Below are 19324 nucleotides of genomic sequence, written 5' to 3' on the forward strand. Positions count from 1 at the left end.
CTGGTACGGTTATTCAACATCTTATACTAGAAGAATGGACAAGAAGTACGTTGATTCCCACTATTCCCGTTGATTCAAATGAACTGCTAGGTAAAGAAAATTAAAAACGTTTTCCAACTAAACTTTCCAAAGATTACTTCCCCACCTGTTTTGGCCAATATTTCAAAGAAAAAATGTAATTGATTAGAAACAAATAAGAAACGTATCCTTCAGATACAAATTTTGAACTGTTTTCTGGAGACGGTTTTTCATAGTTTATTGAAGTCAGCGAGAGTGGAGTCAAAGACTGTATTCTCTCGGCTGCTTCGAAAAACTGTGAGTTAGATCCGATTGAAACCGACATTTTAAAAGTATGAATAAGCGAATTAATACCATCCATCATTCTCATCATGAATAAATCGCTTAAGCTGGGTTTCATGCCTGATATCTACAAAATTACGTATGTTAAACTCTTATTGAAAAAACTTATCTTGACAAAGAAAATCTAAAAAAAAACTATCGTCTTGTCTCTATACTTCCCTTCTTATCAAAAATTTTTGAAAATAGGTATTAAAACAACTTCTAGCTCACTTAAAATTCATTTTACGGAAGAAACCATTCAGTCTGCCTACAGAGAAAACCATATTCGACCAAAACTACTCTTGTCAGGGTTGTAAAGGATTCTGTTCAAATCATCGATAAGGGTTCCTGCACACGTTTTAACCTTCTTGATTTATCAGCAGCTTTTGACACTATCGATCACGACTTAATGTTAAAACATTTAGAAATAACTTTCGGCATTCCGGTATGGCACTTAGTTGGTTTAAATTGTATTCATTAGATAGTCAACAAATTGTAGTTGCAACTAGTTTGAAGTCTGATCAAATTATGTGGTGTCCCACAAGGGTCAGTTCTTGGACTGCTCTCTACATACATCAACTTTCAAAGGTTATCAGGGGCTTTGGCTTGTCCTACCACCAATATGTTGATGACACCCGCTTGTTTGGATCTGAATGTACCGAAAACTTACAAAATGGCATAAGTACATGTGAAAAATGTGTACTGGGTGTAATGGATTGGATGGTTAGGAACAGGCTAAGGCTGAATGAGGATAAAACGGAGGTGAAATATGTAGGGAACAGAATATTTTGGAACGATAAGATATGGAAAGTAGGAGAGGTGTGAAAAGGTATTGTTGACAAGGTAAAAAGTCTTGGAGCATATCAGATTCAGAACTGTCGATGGACCACCAAATTATATCAATGATCTAGTCATTAAGATGTCAGTTGAAATAAATTTGATCTATTCGACATATTCTTTCTGATGATGTTACCAAGAAACTTGTCGTTTCTCTTTTATTTTCAAAGCTGGATTACAGTAATGCTCTGTTGTTTGGTGTCTCGGAAAATAAGCTCAGGCGGCTGCAAACGGTCCAAATTAATGATGCCAGATTGGTCTTACGAAGGCGGAGGTTTGACTCTGCTACACCTCTCCTTCGAAGATTACGCTAGCTGCCCGTTGTGAAAAGGGTCAAATTCAAAGTATGTGTCTTAATTTATTGCTGTCTGGAAAACACTGCCCCTCCTTGCCTTACAGAACTCCAAAAGAAATATGCCACAACCCGATCTTTGCGACGTCGTGGATGAAGACCACAGAAATATGTGTTTCGGCCATATATAAATGTGAGTGACTCCATTTTTATTTTACATTAGCTCTAGCCAACGTTATCGAGCACTCTCGTACCTACAAGTACCCACCAACACTCATATATATATATATATATATATATATATATATATATATATATATATAATATATATATGTATGTATATATATATATATATATATATATATATATATATATATATATATGTATGTATGTTGTATGTATGTATGTATATTATATATATATATATATATATATATATATATATATATATATATATATATATATATAAAAGTATTGATGGATGTCCTGTAGTTGAGACAGTTTTCTGTAAATTAAAGTAACAATTCGGAGCATATAAAAATGAGTAAAAAACGACTCAAATTTAGCTGTTTCTAAATGCAGTTGGACGAAACGCATTGTGTGTAGAAACGGCCGTCAAGGACGAAATCGAGTCGTTTTTTTACTCATAGATAATAATAATAATAATAATAATAATAATAATAATAATAATAATAATAATAATAATAATAATAATAATAATAATAATAATAATAATAATAATAATAATAATAATAATATAAAATAAGATGTATACGTACATTACAATTGCTTAAAAGATGAGATTATCACTTTGGTCTTATGGGTCTTAAAGCATTTCTACTGTTTCATCACATCAATGTGTTTTACAATGGTTTATTAACTACCATGCAGCCCAGATCTAGTTATATTCAGTACAAGTTAACTGTTAGGCGTCTTTTTGTATTCACACTCATGCCATTTTTGGTATTGCTTCAATATATCAAAGCCAGTACAATCACGTATGTGTAGAGTTGGGTTATGAATGAACACAACGCTAAAATAATATTATGTTATCATTCATCGAAGTCTTTGACCATGCTCAGAATCACTTGACTTTTTAAGAGATTATACCTGTGCCGATCGTCCATGGACGTATTTATTATCTTCTACGTTCACGATATAGGCTTTCCGACTCTGAATTATTTTAACCTGTCGGTGAATAATACCTATCCGGTGGCATTAAATTCTTATTCAAATATGACTGAAGGGGTCAACAAATACCAGGTCTTATCGTAGATTAGAAAGGATTGGGAAGTTTCTAGACTTAGACTTAGATTGGACGGCTTCTACTGTTATCTACAATACTCATCAGTATAATAATATAGCACAGAGACGATTTGTCAGCAGAAATTGACAAAAGGGACATAATCCAGTTTAATATTTTGCCAGGTTGTCGGTCTTAACTTTCGTGTTCCGATTTATGTCAAAGAAATTACTGATCAATAATGCTCGGAATCATGTAACTTTTGCGAGGGTAACATAATGAGTTCGATCTTTTAAAAATCATAATTTTGATGTCAAAAAAATACTGAAAACTAAGACTCAAATGTACCTTTGTAAACCCCACACAGTTTCGACCATTTTCTTGTATTCAAATATAAGTTGTACGTAATATATAATGTGTAGTACTAAGGGGTAGTCTAAATCTAGTGTTGAGTGGACCACTCTTCAACCCTATTCTCCTTTTACCCCTCCTATACACATATCCACACACACACACACACACACACACACACACACACATGCTCGCGCGCACTTTATGATCAAAGAGCTATCTAAAAAAATACTTCAAGTATAATTATGATCAACTTCTACAATATTGTTTTTACTTCCTGATGAGAGCGAATGCTCGTTGATTATATATAAACACATACACAGATTACAACATTAAGTTCTTTCGGGATCCTAAACAATGCCACGTGATGATACCAAGATAAATTAGTTAATAAATTACAACATAAAATAGTAAACAACGCTTGTCCAATTTTTAAAATATTGTTTTGTAATGTTTTGTTTTTGTATGGGTGCTCCACTGATAGACAAGATATTATACTTAACAGTTTGTAAGACAATTTCTTTTTAATGCAGTATCGGGTATCCGATGGTTCAATATGGTAGACCAAAAAAACAACATTTCTTTGCAAAGTGCCCTTTTTAAACCCCAGATTGATTCGAGTTTGGTTGATTTTTTTCTGCTTTATTTTTATACCGACAAGATTGGTAGCTGTGACCTTCATATGTGATTACAAGTACCTATTTTGCGGTAGACTAATATCGTATCCAAAGGTAACAAGCAATTTGCAGTGTTCTTTAGAAATACTGACTCCATGAACATTATAGAGTACTTTTTAGAAAATATTTTTGGATTATTCATTCATATTGTTCGACATCAAAAAAGATTTTCGAACTTAGTCTGTGATAGGACGGGGAAAATATGCGTAAAAAGCCTCCTCTTCCAAACTATTATCGCAGATTCCTTGACAGGGAGTCGAACTTTGAACCCTTGTCTAACCCAAATTGTTATGGGCTCATTGTCGTAATGGAAATACTCTCAAAACGACGCAAAGTTTTGTCCATTACATAAATGTATAATCGAGCCCAGAATTCCGTTCGGTTATCAGACCTGTTAATCTATGCTTGGCGACTAAACCACATCGAAAGAGAAAAGAAAGACCAAAATGATACAAATATCAGCTACAGTGCAGCGCTGCAAAGTTTTGATTCTATTTATTATCTAATCACCCCAATTATTTAATTATATTATGTACATAGAAAGTTAATTGATCTGGAAATTGATAATGTGATGAGATTATTGATGTACCAATTATTGAACTAAACTAACTCGTATTTATAAATTATGAACTTTATTTAGAAAAAAAAAGCCCATAAATAGTTAAACAATAAGCCATTAGCTATATCTATTAGACAGAGATAGATACAATTAGATAGTGTAAACAAAATTGATGAATACATGATACCAAAAAAAAATATATAGCCTCCCCATATTTATATTTATCTGCTTATGAAATTTGTTACCTTTGCACATGTCAAAGACAACCCAGGGGAGCGCTAAACATTTAATCACTTTCTACTTAAAGCGGAAATTCTATTATTGTGAAACGAAATAGCCCGTTTATCTATCTGTAGATTTAGATCTCAATCCGGTGTGGTCCACGCAGAAAATACTCAATCGTTGTCAAGTTTTCCGCCTGAAAAGATAAAAGATTACATGATGTCAAAACAAAACTACGTTATTTGACCAGAATACTCTTACTATCGATTAAATGACTTGTGAAAAAAATCAAACCCAAGACATTAAGAAGCCCAATCTTAATAGGGAACAAAAGTGTGATGTCGAAAAACTGGTTAAAATCTCATTGGAAGTGTAAAATCACCCTTCCAGAGGGCTGGATACGTATCTTGTGTAATTGATCTTCTAGTTTCAGAGTGATGGCATCTTATTTTCTAGTCTAAGTATATGCTGGTCGTCAATACAGATCATCCAGCCTCATTCTTTTACGTCCCGTAATGTTAAGAATCTGCCTATACATTCTGCTACTAAAATAAGAAGCCACCTTATGATTCAATAAGTAATTTATCCATGATTAGTTCTGCGAAGGACTGGTGACATAAAGGAGTTTGGAACCGACATAGTAGAAGGCGTCAAGACTTCTCTACCCTATTGAACGATGTCAATTAAAAGTTTTCTGGTCACAAAGTAAAGATGTATAAAATCTGGCGAGAATCTACTGAAAAACTCTTTATAACCATATTCTTTAAAAAAAATAATGGTGAGACTCAAACCTTTTGAGTATATTCCTGGTTTACGAGGATAGTAAAATCACTTGGTACTCTTCTTCTTCTTCTTTTTCTTCTTCTTCTTCTTCTTCTTCTTCTTCTTCTTCTTCTTCTTCTTCTTCTTCTTCTTCTTCTTCTTCTTCTTCTTCTTCTTCTTCTTCTTCTTCTTCTTTATCATCATCATCATCATCGTCATCATCATCATCATCATCATCATCATCATCGTCGTCGTCGTCGTCATCATCATTATATCGTAGCCTCCATTTAACAGCCATATGAATACAGAAACAATTTAGACAAAACAAAACAAACAACCCCCCCCCCCCCCCCCCAAAAAAAAAACAAAAAAAAAACAACCAGATAACACTTTCATTTTTACTGACGTAACTGATCTGTTACACAAAATGAAACAATTCTCTTAAACATTTGGCGGCAACTGATTCTGGAGAGTCGGATGACAGGTTGTTCCAGTCTTAGTGCAGAGGGAAAGAATGGTGATAAATCTCTCTGTGTTTGATTATATCTCCACTTGGCTAGAAAAGACTTAATACATTGAAGAATTTGATACTCAATTAAAAAAAACACAAATAAAATAAAACAAAACAACAACAAAAACAACAAACAAACAAACAAAAACAAAAAAATAAAACCCCGCTCAATCCGAAGTTTTTATAACACTTATCAAGTTTTCACCCAATTAAATTCAATAGACGTTATCTGTTCTCCTGAATGACACTTGATACAAAATAATATGTCTTTATTGCGTGGGCTAAGGATTAACTGGTTCTATCTCCACCTTTGGGAGATTTTGAGATATTGCATGCATTACAATTAGATTTTAAATGGCTTCATCAGACAACATTTTTGTTCAAGTAGCTCAAAAGTGATGTGCAAAAGATTTAATATACATTCTTTAACAAAAAATAAAATTTAAATAAGTTTTTCTCCATTTGAAGAAATATGAAGATATAATAAATAACCTCAAATATCGTTTCTGCTTAGTTTTGTTCGGCTTTTTGCCTGCCTACTGATTTATTTCGGAGTTTTTGTTTTCTTGTTTTTTTGTTTTTTTTTGTATGTGTTTTTGTTTGTTTGATTGTTTGTTTGTTGTGGGGGGGGGGGGGGGGTTCATTGCCAAAACAGAGGACTGACGATGTGACCCTAAGAATTATTATCGGTGCGTTCAAGATATCATTACGCCTCAATCCAGATTAAAAGCAAATGCTCTCATGTATAAACATTTCTTGAAAGAATAGCAGGGATTCCTCAAAGCCTAAGTATACAATCTGATTTTCCCGATGACCGAGAGGATTATAATGATTTACCTTTTCACACTCTTTTGGGATATCGAAGACCGTGGAGTTGTATATGCTACCCACAATGTTTCCGTATTGACCTGATTCGAAATATTTGTCTGAAAATATAATGGATAAAATTCGATAATTTTCTGGAAAGAAAGAATTATGGTTAGAAATTAGTTATCCAATTAGTGATCCAATTTACTATCGCTATTACTACTAATACTGCAACATGTACTACTACTACTACTACTACTACTACTACTACTACTACTACTACTACTACTACTAATAATAATAATAATAATAATAATAATAATAATAATATTAATAATAATGATAATAATAATAATAATGATAATAGTAATAATAATAATAATAATAATAATAATAATAATAATAATAATAATAATAATAATAATAATGATGATGATGATGATAATAATAATAATAATAATAATAATAATAATAATAATAATAATAATAATAATAATAATAATAATAATAATAATAAAAATAATAATGATATAACTACAACTACTACCCCTACTAGTACTACTACTACTACTACTACTACTACTACTACTACTACTACTACTACTACTACTACTATTACTGCTGCTGCTGCTGCTGTTGCTGCTGCTGATGATGATGCTGCTGCTGTTGCTGCTAATATTACTGCTTTTACTTGTAATACATTCATGAGCAATCTTAATCATCACCTATCAGTTACAAGCCCCATGCTTTCTTCTGATGACATCAACAGAAATGTGTTGATAATGAAACGGCAAATTGAATAATTAAAACTTTAAAAAACGGTTTGTACTACTTATATCCCACGTAACTCTTTATGTTTCTGACGTTCGTCAAGACTTGTGTCTTCAGTTATCATAATAAAAATGTAAAATGGTCGGAGGTGCTTAAGAAAATCCGCTTTCTTACAAGCAATAAATGTAAGTGGCTACAGTTCATGTGGGTAAACTTGTATAACTTGATAAAATTAGATGTTTTGGTATTCAAATGAATGAACTTTTCAAAATATACTCACAGTTCTCCTTATTTCCAAATACATTTTCTGCCAAAGGAATGATACTGTCACCATCTTTCGTGATAAGAGCGTACACCATTTCGTCTTTCCCCTTCTCTTGGATGGCGAACTTGTACGAAGACACAGAAACGCCTCCAGTCTTCAAGCCCAAGTGGTAGCGGTCCAATGCCTTTGCACTATCTATGATAAAATACATAATGATTTATTAAATGACAGTATGCGTTTGAGCAGTACCAAAATAAGTGTGTGACATTGGCGGTCTGTGATCTGTCAGATCGAATGTGTTGTGAATGAATGTTTGAATGACAATTCATATTGTAAAGCTCCGACGGAGAGCTCTTTACAGAAGATGCTCAATTGGAATCGTATCAAGTATTCGGTGAAAGTGCTGCCCAGTCCATTGTTCCAATTCTTCTATCCCTTAGGTATTGTTGGGTGATACGAGAAGTGTGGGCACATGCTTTGCCATATTGAAATGCGATGTGAGGATAAGTCAGAAATGCTGGAACAACTAATGTTCGAAGAATGTCATCAATGTAAGGGGTTTGGGGGGGGGGGGGGGGGGGGGTATTGCCATTCTGGTGGAAATCATGAAGAGGGAGTCGGTGGTGAAAGCTAATTCTACAACACAATTGGTCGAATTGTGAATTCATATGAGTGATGAACTTCCAGCTTGGAATGTTTCAGCCTAACTGATCACACGCATTTTTGGTCTCTCTCGTATTGGAGACGAGAGTTTTTATTGCAACCAACGAGCATAGGGATTTACATCTGATTGCCTTATATATATATATATATATATATATATATATATATATATATATATATATATATATATATATATCAAGGACCCTCTCTCTCTCTCTCTCTCTCTCTCTCTCTCTCTCTCTCTCTTTCTCTCTCTCTAACTATCTATCTATCTCTCTCTCTATCTTTTCTATCTATCTCTCTTTCTCCTCGCTCTTTCTCTCCTCTTCTCTCTCTCTCTCTCTCTCTCTCTCGCTCGCTCTCCCTTTCTTTCTTTTGTTTTCTCTCAATTTGAGTTTCCTTTCTATAAACTACCACTTTTTATCTTCCGCTGTCTTTCTACATTGTTCTGCTGTGTATTTATCAATCTATCTATTTATCTCTATCTATAATCTATCTATCTATCTATCTATTTATATATCTATCTATTTATATATCTATCCATCTTTCTGTGTGTCTATCTATCTATCTATCTATCTATCTATCTATCTATCTATCTATCTATCTATCTATCTATGTATTTATCTATTTATATATCTATCTCCCTATCTATCTATCCATGAGTTATTTCCCTCAACTACCACTCTCTCTCTCTCTCTCTCTCTCTCTCTCTCTCTCTCTCTCTCTCTCTCCCTTTTCCATTGCTCTCTATTAATCTATCTAGTTGTCTGTCTATTGATCAATCTATCTCCCTTCTTCAACTCGCTGGTTTAGGCGCTGAAGATTAACATGTCTATAAAAGCAAAATCAGTATGTATCTAATGACCAAACAAAAAATGACTTCATTCATTTATCCAGCTTAACATTTACCAACTTTTTAAAAAGTTTTAGGTTTTTTCACATCCTTACATCTTTCCAACTCAAAAATAAAAATATTAAGTTAGGTCCTCCATTTGAGGACAATGCATTTCACTTCGTGGAAGACTCTTGAGTTGTCCCTATTGAATTCAGAGCCTACCTGTCCAGTGTAATCACACCACTTATTCCCTTTCAATTTTTCCAAATGGATGGAGATAAAGCGCACATGTACCTTGTAATTATATCTCTCTCCAACTACACAAGAGTGTAAGAACCTTGAATGGACTAGTGTTCTTTTTTTCCTCTCTTTTTATTTTATTTATTTATTTTATTTGTATCTATTTATTTCTATGGGAATACACATGGGTTTTGGGGCTTTTGGTGTAGGCATACTTACTTATTTTTTATTTTTTCCAATCATTTATTCTTTTTTAGCAAGTCTATAACTCCCAATGGGTACAACATGCATGAAAGCGATAAAAACAGTAGATTGTCTAGCCCAATGTTTTACTTTAATTTGTATCTATTTCTCATATTTTTAAAACTACAATCTCAGTTTCTGGTAATTAAATCACTCCGACGTATTTTTTCGGGGTGAACCAGATGCCAAAAAAGTTTTTTTAAAGTTAAAATGACCAAAATGTAAATATGAATTTTAAAAAATTGTCACTTTAATTATTTTTAAAACTACACTCTCAGTTTCTAGAATTAAATCACCCCGACGTATTACTGTTTTGAGGCGGTTGGTCACACACACACACACACGCATATATATATATATATATATATATATATATATATATATATATATATATATAATATATATATACATACATATATATATATATATATATATATATATATATATATATATATATATATATATATATATATATATTATTCGACTACTCTACAAAGATCCTTACATCAATTTCCCACGAAATGTATAGACTTGATTGTGATTGATTGATTGATCGTTGTCTCATTATGTGGACACCACCTATGGATAAATATATGAAATCATTTAGAACCAGATATGAGACATTCATTGCTTTCTCTAGTGCTTTTGGATATATTATCAAAATAATAGACTTCGATATAAAACATTTTAACATTTTTGCTATAGTTTGCAAATTCAGGGAAACGATATTAATTGCATGAAACAATGGGACATTAATTTTGTAACTATTTAGTAGATGATGTAAGTTCGATGTTTATAATTAATCATTTTACAACCTTTTGGGATTCAATACCCATAAATATTTCCGATCTATCAACTTTTTATTATTATCTGAATTGTATATTTCATTTAGAGTTGGATTTTATGGCTGGTCACAATTTTACTTACATTGCCTTAAATATGCAAGGATATAGAATGACTTACTGTTTAGTGATTTTACTTGAAAGCGAGTCATTTTGGACGAGGTCATGGTAAGTAGGATAAGAAGAGTGGATAATTTCAAATAAATTTCTGTTTTGTGATTAAGATTAAAAGCATCAATCAAAAATAGTTGCCATTTTTAAAATAAAGGACACGAACAATTGGCATGTTGCAGTGAGATGAAGATCTGAACAAGTGTGTATGAAACAGTGTCAGACAAAGCAAGAAAGAAAAATACAAGAGAAAAAAAAAACACCCAAAAAGATCAGCTTGCCTCGACTGGGTTTCGAACCTCATACCTCTTCGTTATCGTTACTCAGGAGGGGAGGTATGTTTTTTTTTACCGTTTTGTTCTTGCTCTTCTTTCAAACATACTTTTTCAATCTTACACCAGCGCCTGTTCCCTATTGTGTCACTTATTTCCACGGTATTTCATGGCTCTTTCAACTAGGTAACTGTCGTACTCAGGAAGGCCGTGTATTTAAAAATTTGGCCGCCAGAAAACTCATCCATCAAATAATCGATCAATTTAAATGAGCCTCATCTTGGCAAAAAGTCTCAAACCTGGGACATCGAGAGATCCCAGGTTTGAGAGTTTTTGCCAAGATGTACGGCAGTTAACTGGTTAAACATTCATTTGCCAAGCACGTCATTTTGATTCTTCTCTCAGTTTATCAAAATATTAGTCTATTGAAACTTACCTTGTTCTTATTTGCATTATGAGAGTATCCACAACTGCCCATATAGTCATGTGCCATGACCTTCTATGATAATTTATCTATATATAAAGCCATGCAGGTACTCATTAATACTTGAGAATAATTTACAAGTTAAAAGTCAGGGCCAGAATTTGCTATAATTGCCCACACCCGGTCACTAACCACGCTCAAATTAGCTTGAGTTTTTCTTCTTGGAACGGTATGTCGACGCCACTTGAACATACGTGCTTAGGATTTCTCTTGAATTTATAAATTTTGAGTATAGGATTGCTTTTATATAGAACTTACGAACACCATGCTCTAAGAGCTTATATTTTTTTCTGTCAAGACGGTAGATCGTCGTACATTGATCACTCAGAGATTCCATCATGAGTCATGGAATGCAAAAGCCCTGAGTAGGGTCAACAATTCGACTATGCAAACATAATTGCCATAACACGGAAACAGAATGTCTCGCCGTCTCATTGTAGGGTCAGCGCTGCGGAACATTACAAACTGGTTTTTTTTTTTCTCTCTCTCTCTCTCTCTTCCCTTTCATTTCCCAACCCATTCTTATAAAATCAAGTGGACATGACACTTTGTCCACCCATGCTCAAACCGGTCAGACCAGTGAGTGACCAGCGACGCTTGAAGTCCAAGAAGAAGGCAAGGGCGGTTGGTTGGATTTATCCCGGGTGGGAGAAATCTGGACTTGGAATGAGGTCGAACCCGTTAGAGCCCGGGGCACCTACGCTTTCTTATTAACAATACAGGGTGTGGCTCATTGATGATTATGTATGCACGTTTCGTTACCCATGAGAGACAGAAAGAAGAGGTATAGATGGATTTGGTTTTTACACTGCGCGGTAACTGACATTTTGAGAAATCATTCTGAATGATGTAAACTTTATATACGAGTGTGTGTGTGTGTGTGTGTGTGTGTGTGTGTGTGTATATATATATATATTATAAAAACGAAAACCATGAAATAATAGTGCTCAACTTTTTTATAAAAGGAGCTATTTATAGAATATTTAAAATATAATTGTGATCAACTTCTACAATATTGTTTCGAGCATTCGCTCTCATCAGGATGATGATATTAATTCAGAAAAGTGAGTGGAGCAGGCACTTATGTTGGTATCAACAAGGTATGAAGTGAGTAGAAAAGTGCCAGAAGACAATAGAGAATAAAAATTTTTTCGCGGCGGTGGTGGGGTTTGAACCTGCGACCTTATTGGTACGACAACTCCGCCTGGCAGGTGAGAGCGTGGCTCTACCGTGTGAGCTATCCACGAACACAAAAATATTCGTTTCAAACCCAAAGTCATTTCTAGATCCCTCTCTCACCCACTTCTTGAGACCGCCGATTCGTTCACCACCATCGCGAAGTAATTTTGACCAGCAGTTAAGCTTAATAGCCAATATTCTCATCACAAACATATAACATAGAAACGATTGAGACATTGAGTATGCTCCGGTGTATGGGGTGAATTTTTAATTCAGAAAAGTGAGTGGAGCAGGCACTTATGTTGGTAACAACAAGGTATGAAGTGAGTAGAAAAGTGCCAGAAGACAATAGAGAATAAAAAATTTTTCGCGGCGGTGGTGGGGTTTGAACCTGCGACCTTATTGGTACGACAACTCCGCCTGGCAGGTGAGAGCGTGGCTCTACCGTGTGAGCTATCCACGAACACAAAAATATTTTAAAAATTAAAAAAAAATTTTAAATTTTATTTTTTATATTAAAAAAAAAATAATTTTATTCTCTATTGTCTTCTGGCACTTTTCTACTCACTTCATACCTTGTTGTTACCAACATAAGTGCCTGCTCCACTCACTTTTCTGAATTAAAAATTCACCCCATACACCGGAGCATACTCATCTCAATCGTTTCTATGTTATATGTTTGTGATGAGAATATTGGCTATTAAGCTTAACTGCTGGTCAAAATTACTTCGCGATGGTGGTGAACGAATCGGCGGTCTCAAGAAGTGGGTGAGAGAGGGATCTAGAAATGACTTTGGGTTTGAAACGAATATTTTTGTGTTCGTGGATAGCTCACACGGTAGAGCCACGCTCTCACCTGCCAGGCGGAGTTGTCGTACCAATAAGGTCGCAGGTTCAAACCCCACCACCGCCGCGAAAAAAATTTTATTCTCTATTGTCTTCTGGCACTTTTCTACTCACTTCATACCTTGTTGTTACCAACATAAGTGCCTGCTCCACTCACTTTTCTGAATTAAAAATTCACCCCATACACCGGAGCATACTCAATGTCTCAATCGTTTCTATGTTATATGTTTGTGATGAGAATATTGGCTATTAAGCTTAACTGCTGGTCAAAATTACTTCGCGATGGTGGTGAACGAATCGGCGGTCTCAAGAAGTGGGTGAGAGAGGGATCTAGAAATGACTTTGGGTTTGAAACGAATATTTTTGTGTTCGTGGATAGCTCACACGGTAGAGCCACGCTCTCACCTGCCAGGCGGAGTTGTCGTACCAATAAGGTCGCAGGTTCAAACCCCACCACCGCCGCGAAAAAATTTTTATTCTCTATTGTCTTCTGGCACTTTTCTACTCACTTCATACCTTGTTGTTACCAACATAAGTGCCTGCTCCACTCACTTTTCTGAATTAAAAATTCACCCCATACACCGGAGCATACTCAATGTCTCAATCGTTTCTATGTTATATGTTTGTGATGAGAATATTGGCTATTAAGCTTAACTGCTGGTCAAAATTACTTCGCGATGGTGGTGAACGAATCGGCGGTCTCAAGAAGTGGGTGAGAGAGGGATCTAGAAATGACTTTGGGTTTGAAACGAATATTTTTGTGTTCGTGGATAGCTCACACGGTAGAGCCACGCTCTCACCTGCCAGGCGGAGTTGTCGTACCAATAAGGTCGCAGGTTCAAACCCCACCACCGCCGCGAAAATTTTTTTTATTCTCTATTGTCTTCTGGCACTTTTCTACTCACTTCATACCTTGTTGTTACCAACATAAGTGCCTGCTCCACTCACTTTCTGAATTAAAAATTCACCCCATACACCGGAGCATACTCAATGTCTCAATCGTTTCTATGTTATATGTTTGTGATGAGAATATTGGCTATTAAGCTTAACTGCTGGTCAAAATTACTTAGCGATGGTGGTGAACGAATCGGCGGTCTCAAGAAGTGGGTGAGAGAGGGATCTAGAAATGACTTTGGGTTTGAAACGAATATTTTTGTGTTCGTGGATAGCTCACACGGTAGAGCCACGCTCTCACCTGCCAGGCGGAGTTGTCGTACCAATAAGGTCGCAGGTTCAAACCCCACCACCGCCGCGAAAATTTTTTTTATTCTCTATTGTCTTCTGGCACTTTTCTACTCACTTCATACCTTGATGATGATATTACTGTTATTATTATTATTATTATTATCATTATCATTATTATTATTATTATTATTATTATTATTATTATTATTATTATTATTATTATTATTATTATTATTATTATCGTCATCACTATTATCATACGTAATATTATTGAAGTATATCACTTTTAGATCCTTTTGAATTATTAAGGATTATCATTATTATTGCCATTATTATTTTTACTATCATGATGATGATGATCAAAGCTGACAGAAAAATGCAGAAAAGAGAAATCTAGTGCATTTTAAAATGTCAGCCTTACTCGATTTAGTTCCTCACTTGAGAAAATTGTTGCTTTTCTCCTTGAGGATTTTTTCCATCTACTTTGCTTGGCTCTGTAACATACTATTTTCTTAGGGCCTACTTTCCTTTCTGTCTACTCTTAATCTTAATCATCTCTCTGCATCCAAAAAGCGCTTACTTAAGACTTAAGGCTTCAAGGTGTTTTTCAAGTACCTACCTTGTCTTCGATTTGTGACCTGGATGAGCCGGCCCAGCACACACGGTGATATCTAATCCATCCACCATACCTAGAAGCCCTACAATGGATCGACAAAGTACCCAAATGTTGTTTTTTTTTCAAATGCACTACAAGGACGGGAGTTCATTGAGGACATGCGAATATGATTAGAAAAGAATTGCGTTTCATTCCTGACATGCTTGCCATGAATGAAATAATTTGAAAAGATTACACTTTGCTCGTGTCGGATATGATTTAAACATATTATTTCATTAGGAATATTGTTCTCCAACTTTGTTGTTTTCAAAAATTAATTTTAACAAAATCATATCTTTGCTTGGAGTGTTTCATCTCAATTGTTAGCATTGCCAAATGAGAGATGAACTCCTATGTAAAAGATGAATTCCTGATTTACGTTATTCCTCAAACTCTATTATTATATTATAATTTGACAAATTTAATTCTTCCGAAATTGAGCCCTCATTTGGATAATCCGCCAGTGTGATGATTCGATTATATGGTTCAGTTCAAAACTCAAGCGTGCGCTATTTAACCTTTTTTTTTTTTTTTTTTTTGTCTTTAAAAAAAAAGTTGTTTGAATTAACTGTTTGAGACAACTAATCAATTAATTAGTAATGTTAAAACCATACGTAACAACTTCGGAGAAGCTCAGTTCCAAAATTATGCAGCTTTATAGTGTTCATTGAACACAGCCTAATGTCATATTAAAAATCACGTGAACGTGCACTTTCAGAACTTAGCGGGGGGGGGGGGGGATCATGTTAATTGATACGTCATTACAGTAAAATTCTGTTACTCGGGTGTGATTTAATAAAAACACCACAATAACAAAGGGATTTGCCATTGCACAATGACAGGTTTCATCGTTTAATTTCATAATGCTGTTTGTTCGGTTGTTTGTTTGTCTTTTTTTAATCATTTTTTAAAAGCATGCAAAGTATCACGCAAATCTGTCAGATGGTGGATACGAAATTAAGGAAACTGCAAGCAATTAAATTTTGAAACAAACAATAGTATGCAATGCCAATAAGTCCTGACCATTGTCACGTATAACATTGCTCTGGCTTCCTGATCTTTTCCTGTTTTGAACGTTTCCTAAATTTTCCATTTTTCTTCTTTTTTTTTTACCACTGTTACGATATTATGCTTGCTTGAGGAAACTAAACGTCTCGCTGCTACATTGATCGTGACGGTGCTTGAATTTGCTCAAAGAGATGAACTTACGTAAGTTACAGAATGGAAGAATATTGGACAAAGATGAAGAGATTCGAGAAAGATGGAAAACATACTACGAGCACCTCATGAATGAAGAGAATGACAAGGAGAGGAGATGTGCAGTTATACAACCTAAAGAGAAAATAGTAGATGAGATAAGCGAGAACGAGTTGTGGGATGCAGTGCGCAAGATGAAAAGGGGGAAAGCAGTTGGACCAGACGAGATACCAGCAGAAGTCTGGAAATCACTTGGAGATGAAAGGTTAAATTTCCTGGTACGGTTATTCAACATCTTATACTAGAAGAATGGACAAGAAGTACGTTGATTCCCACTATTCCCGTTGATTCAAATGAACTGCTAGGTAAAGAAAATTAAAAACGTTTTCCAACTAAACTTTCCAAAGATTACTTCCCCACCTGTTTTGGCCAATATTTCAAAGAAAAAATGTAATTGATTAGAAACAAATAAGAAACGTATCCTTCAGATACAAATTTTGAACTGTTTTCTGGAGACGGTTTTTCATAGTTTATTGAAGTCAGCGAGAGTGGAGTCAAAGACTGTATTCTCTCGGCTGCTTCGAAAAACTGTGAGTTAGATCCGATTGAAACCGACATTTTAAAAGTATGAATAAGCGAATTAATACCATCCATCATTCTCATCATGAATAAATCGCTTAAGCTGGGTTTCATGCCTGATATCTACAAAATTACGTATGTTAAACTCTTATTGAAAAAACTTATCTTGACAAAGAAAATCTAAAAAAAAACTATCGTCTTGTCTCTATACTTCCCTTCTTATCAAAAATTTTTGAAAATAGGTATTAAAACAACTTCTAGCTCACTTAAAATTCATTTTACGGAAGAAACCATTCAGTCTGCCTACAGAGAAAACCATATTCGACCAAAACTACTCTTGTCAGGGTTGTAAAGGATTCTGTTCAAATCATCGATAAGGGTTCCTGCACACGTTTTAACCTTCTTGATTTATCAGCAGCTTTTGACACTATCGATCACGACTTAATGTTAAAACATTTAGAAATAACTTTCGGCATTCCGGTATGGCACTTAGTTGGTTTAAATTGTATTCATTAGATAGTCAACAAATTGTAGTTGCAACTAGTTTGAAGTCTGATCAAATTATGTGGTGTCCCACAAGGGTCAGTTCTTGGACTGCTCTCTACATACATCAACTTTCAAAGGTTATCAGGGGCTTTGGCTTGTCCTACCACCAATATGTTGATGACACCCGCTTGTTTGGATCTGAATGTACCGAAAACTTACAAAATGGCATAAGTACATGTGAAAAATGTGTACTGGGTGTAATGGATTGGATGGTTAGGAACAGGCTAAGGCTGAATGAGGATAAAACGGAGGTGAAATATGTAGGGAACAGAATATTTTGGAACGATAAGATATGGAAAGTAGGAGAGGTGTGAAAAGGTATTGTTGACAAGGTAAAAAGTCTTGGAGCATATCAGATTCAGAACTGTCGATGGACCACCAAATTATATCAATGATCTAGTCATTAAGATGTCAGTTGAAATAAATTTGATCTATTCGACATATTCTTTCTGATGATGTTACCAAGAAACTTGTCGTTTCTCTTTTATTTTCAAAGCTGGATTACAGTAATGCTCTGTTGTTTGGTGTCTCGGAAAATAAGCTCAGGCGGCTGCAAACGGTCCAAATTAATGATGCCAGATTGGTCTTACGAAGGCGGAGGTTTGACTCTGCTACACCTCTCCTTCGAAGATTACGCTAGCTGCCCGTTGTGAAAAGGGTCAAATTCAAAGTATGTGTCTTAATTTATTGCTGTCTGGAAAACACTGCCCCTCCTTGCCTTACAGAACTCCAAAAGAAATATGCCACAACCCGATCTTTGCGACGTCGTGGATGAAGACCACAGAAATATGTGTTTCGGCCATATATAAATGTGAGTGACTCCATTTTTATTTTACATTAGCTCTAGCCAACGTTATCGAGCACTCTCGTACCTACAAGTACCCACCAACACTCATATATATATATATATATATATATATATATATATATATATATATATATATATATATAATATATATATATATATATATATATGTATATATATATATATATATATATATATATATATGTATGTATGTTTGTATGTATGTATGTATGTATATATATATATATAATATATATATATATATATATATATATATATATATATATATATATATATATATATAAAAGTATTGATGGATGTCCTGTAGTTGAGACAGTTTTCTGTAAATTAAAGTAACAATTCGGAGCATATAAAAATGAGTAAAAAACGACTCAAATTTAGCTGTTTCTAAACGCAGTTGGACGAAACGCATTGTGTGTAGAAACGGCCGTCAAGGACGAAATCGAGTCGTTTTTTTACTCATAGATAATAATAATAATAATAATAATAATAATAATAATAATAATAATAATAATAATAATAATAATAATAATAATAATAATAATAATAATAATAATAATATAAAATAAGATGTATACGTACATTACAATTGCTTAAAAGATGAGATTATCACTTTGGTCTTATGGGTCTTAAAGCATTTCTACTGTTTCATCACATCAATGTGTTTTACAATGGTTTATTAACTACCATGCAGCCCAGATCTAGTTATATTCAGTACAAGTTAACTGTTAGGCGTCTTTTTGTATTCACACTCATGCCATTTTTGGTATTGCTTCAATATATCAAAGCCAGTACAATCACGTATGTGTAGAGTTGGGTTATGAATGAACACAACGCTAAAATAATATTATGTTATCATTCATCGAAGTCTTTGACCATGCTCAGAATCACTTGACTTTTTAAGAGATTATACCTGTGCCGATCGTCCATGGACGTATTTATTATCTTCTACGTTCACGATATAGGCTTTCCGACTCTGAATTAT

General features: G+C 34.3%; 1 long non-coding RNA gene across 1 annotated transcript; it reads right to left on the reverse strand.

The window, feature by feature from the left end:
• Positions 1 to 4352: 4352 nt before the first annotated feature.
• Positions 4353 to 10196, reverse strand: LOC144972927 (uncharacterized). Its single transcript, XR_013645450.1, has 4 exons — positions 10123 to 10196; positions 7652 to 7831; positions 6631 to 6719; positions 4353 to 4716 (listed from the first exon to the last, which is right to left on the reverse strand). It is a non-coding gene; the product is annotated as an uncharacterized LOC144972927 (long non-coding RNA).
• Positions 10197 to 19324: the final 9128 nt, after the last annotated feature.

The sequence above is a fragment of the Berghia stephanieae genome, chromosome 5 (assembly GCF_034508935.2).
Source record: "Berghia stephanieae isolate SIO BIC M18660-M18661 chromosome 5, UCSD_Bste_1.3, whole genome shotgun sequence".
NCBI classification, from domain to species: Eukaryota; Metazoa; Mollusca; class Gastropoda; order Nudibranchia; family Aeolidiidae; genus Berghia; species Berghia stephanieae.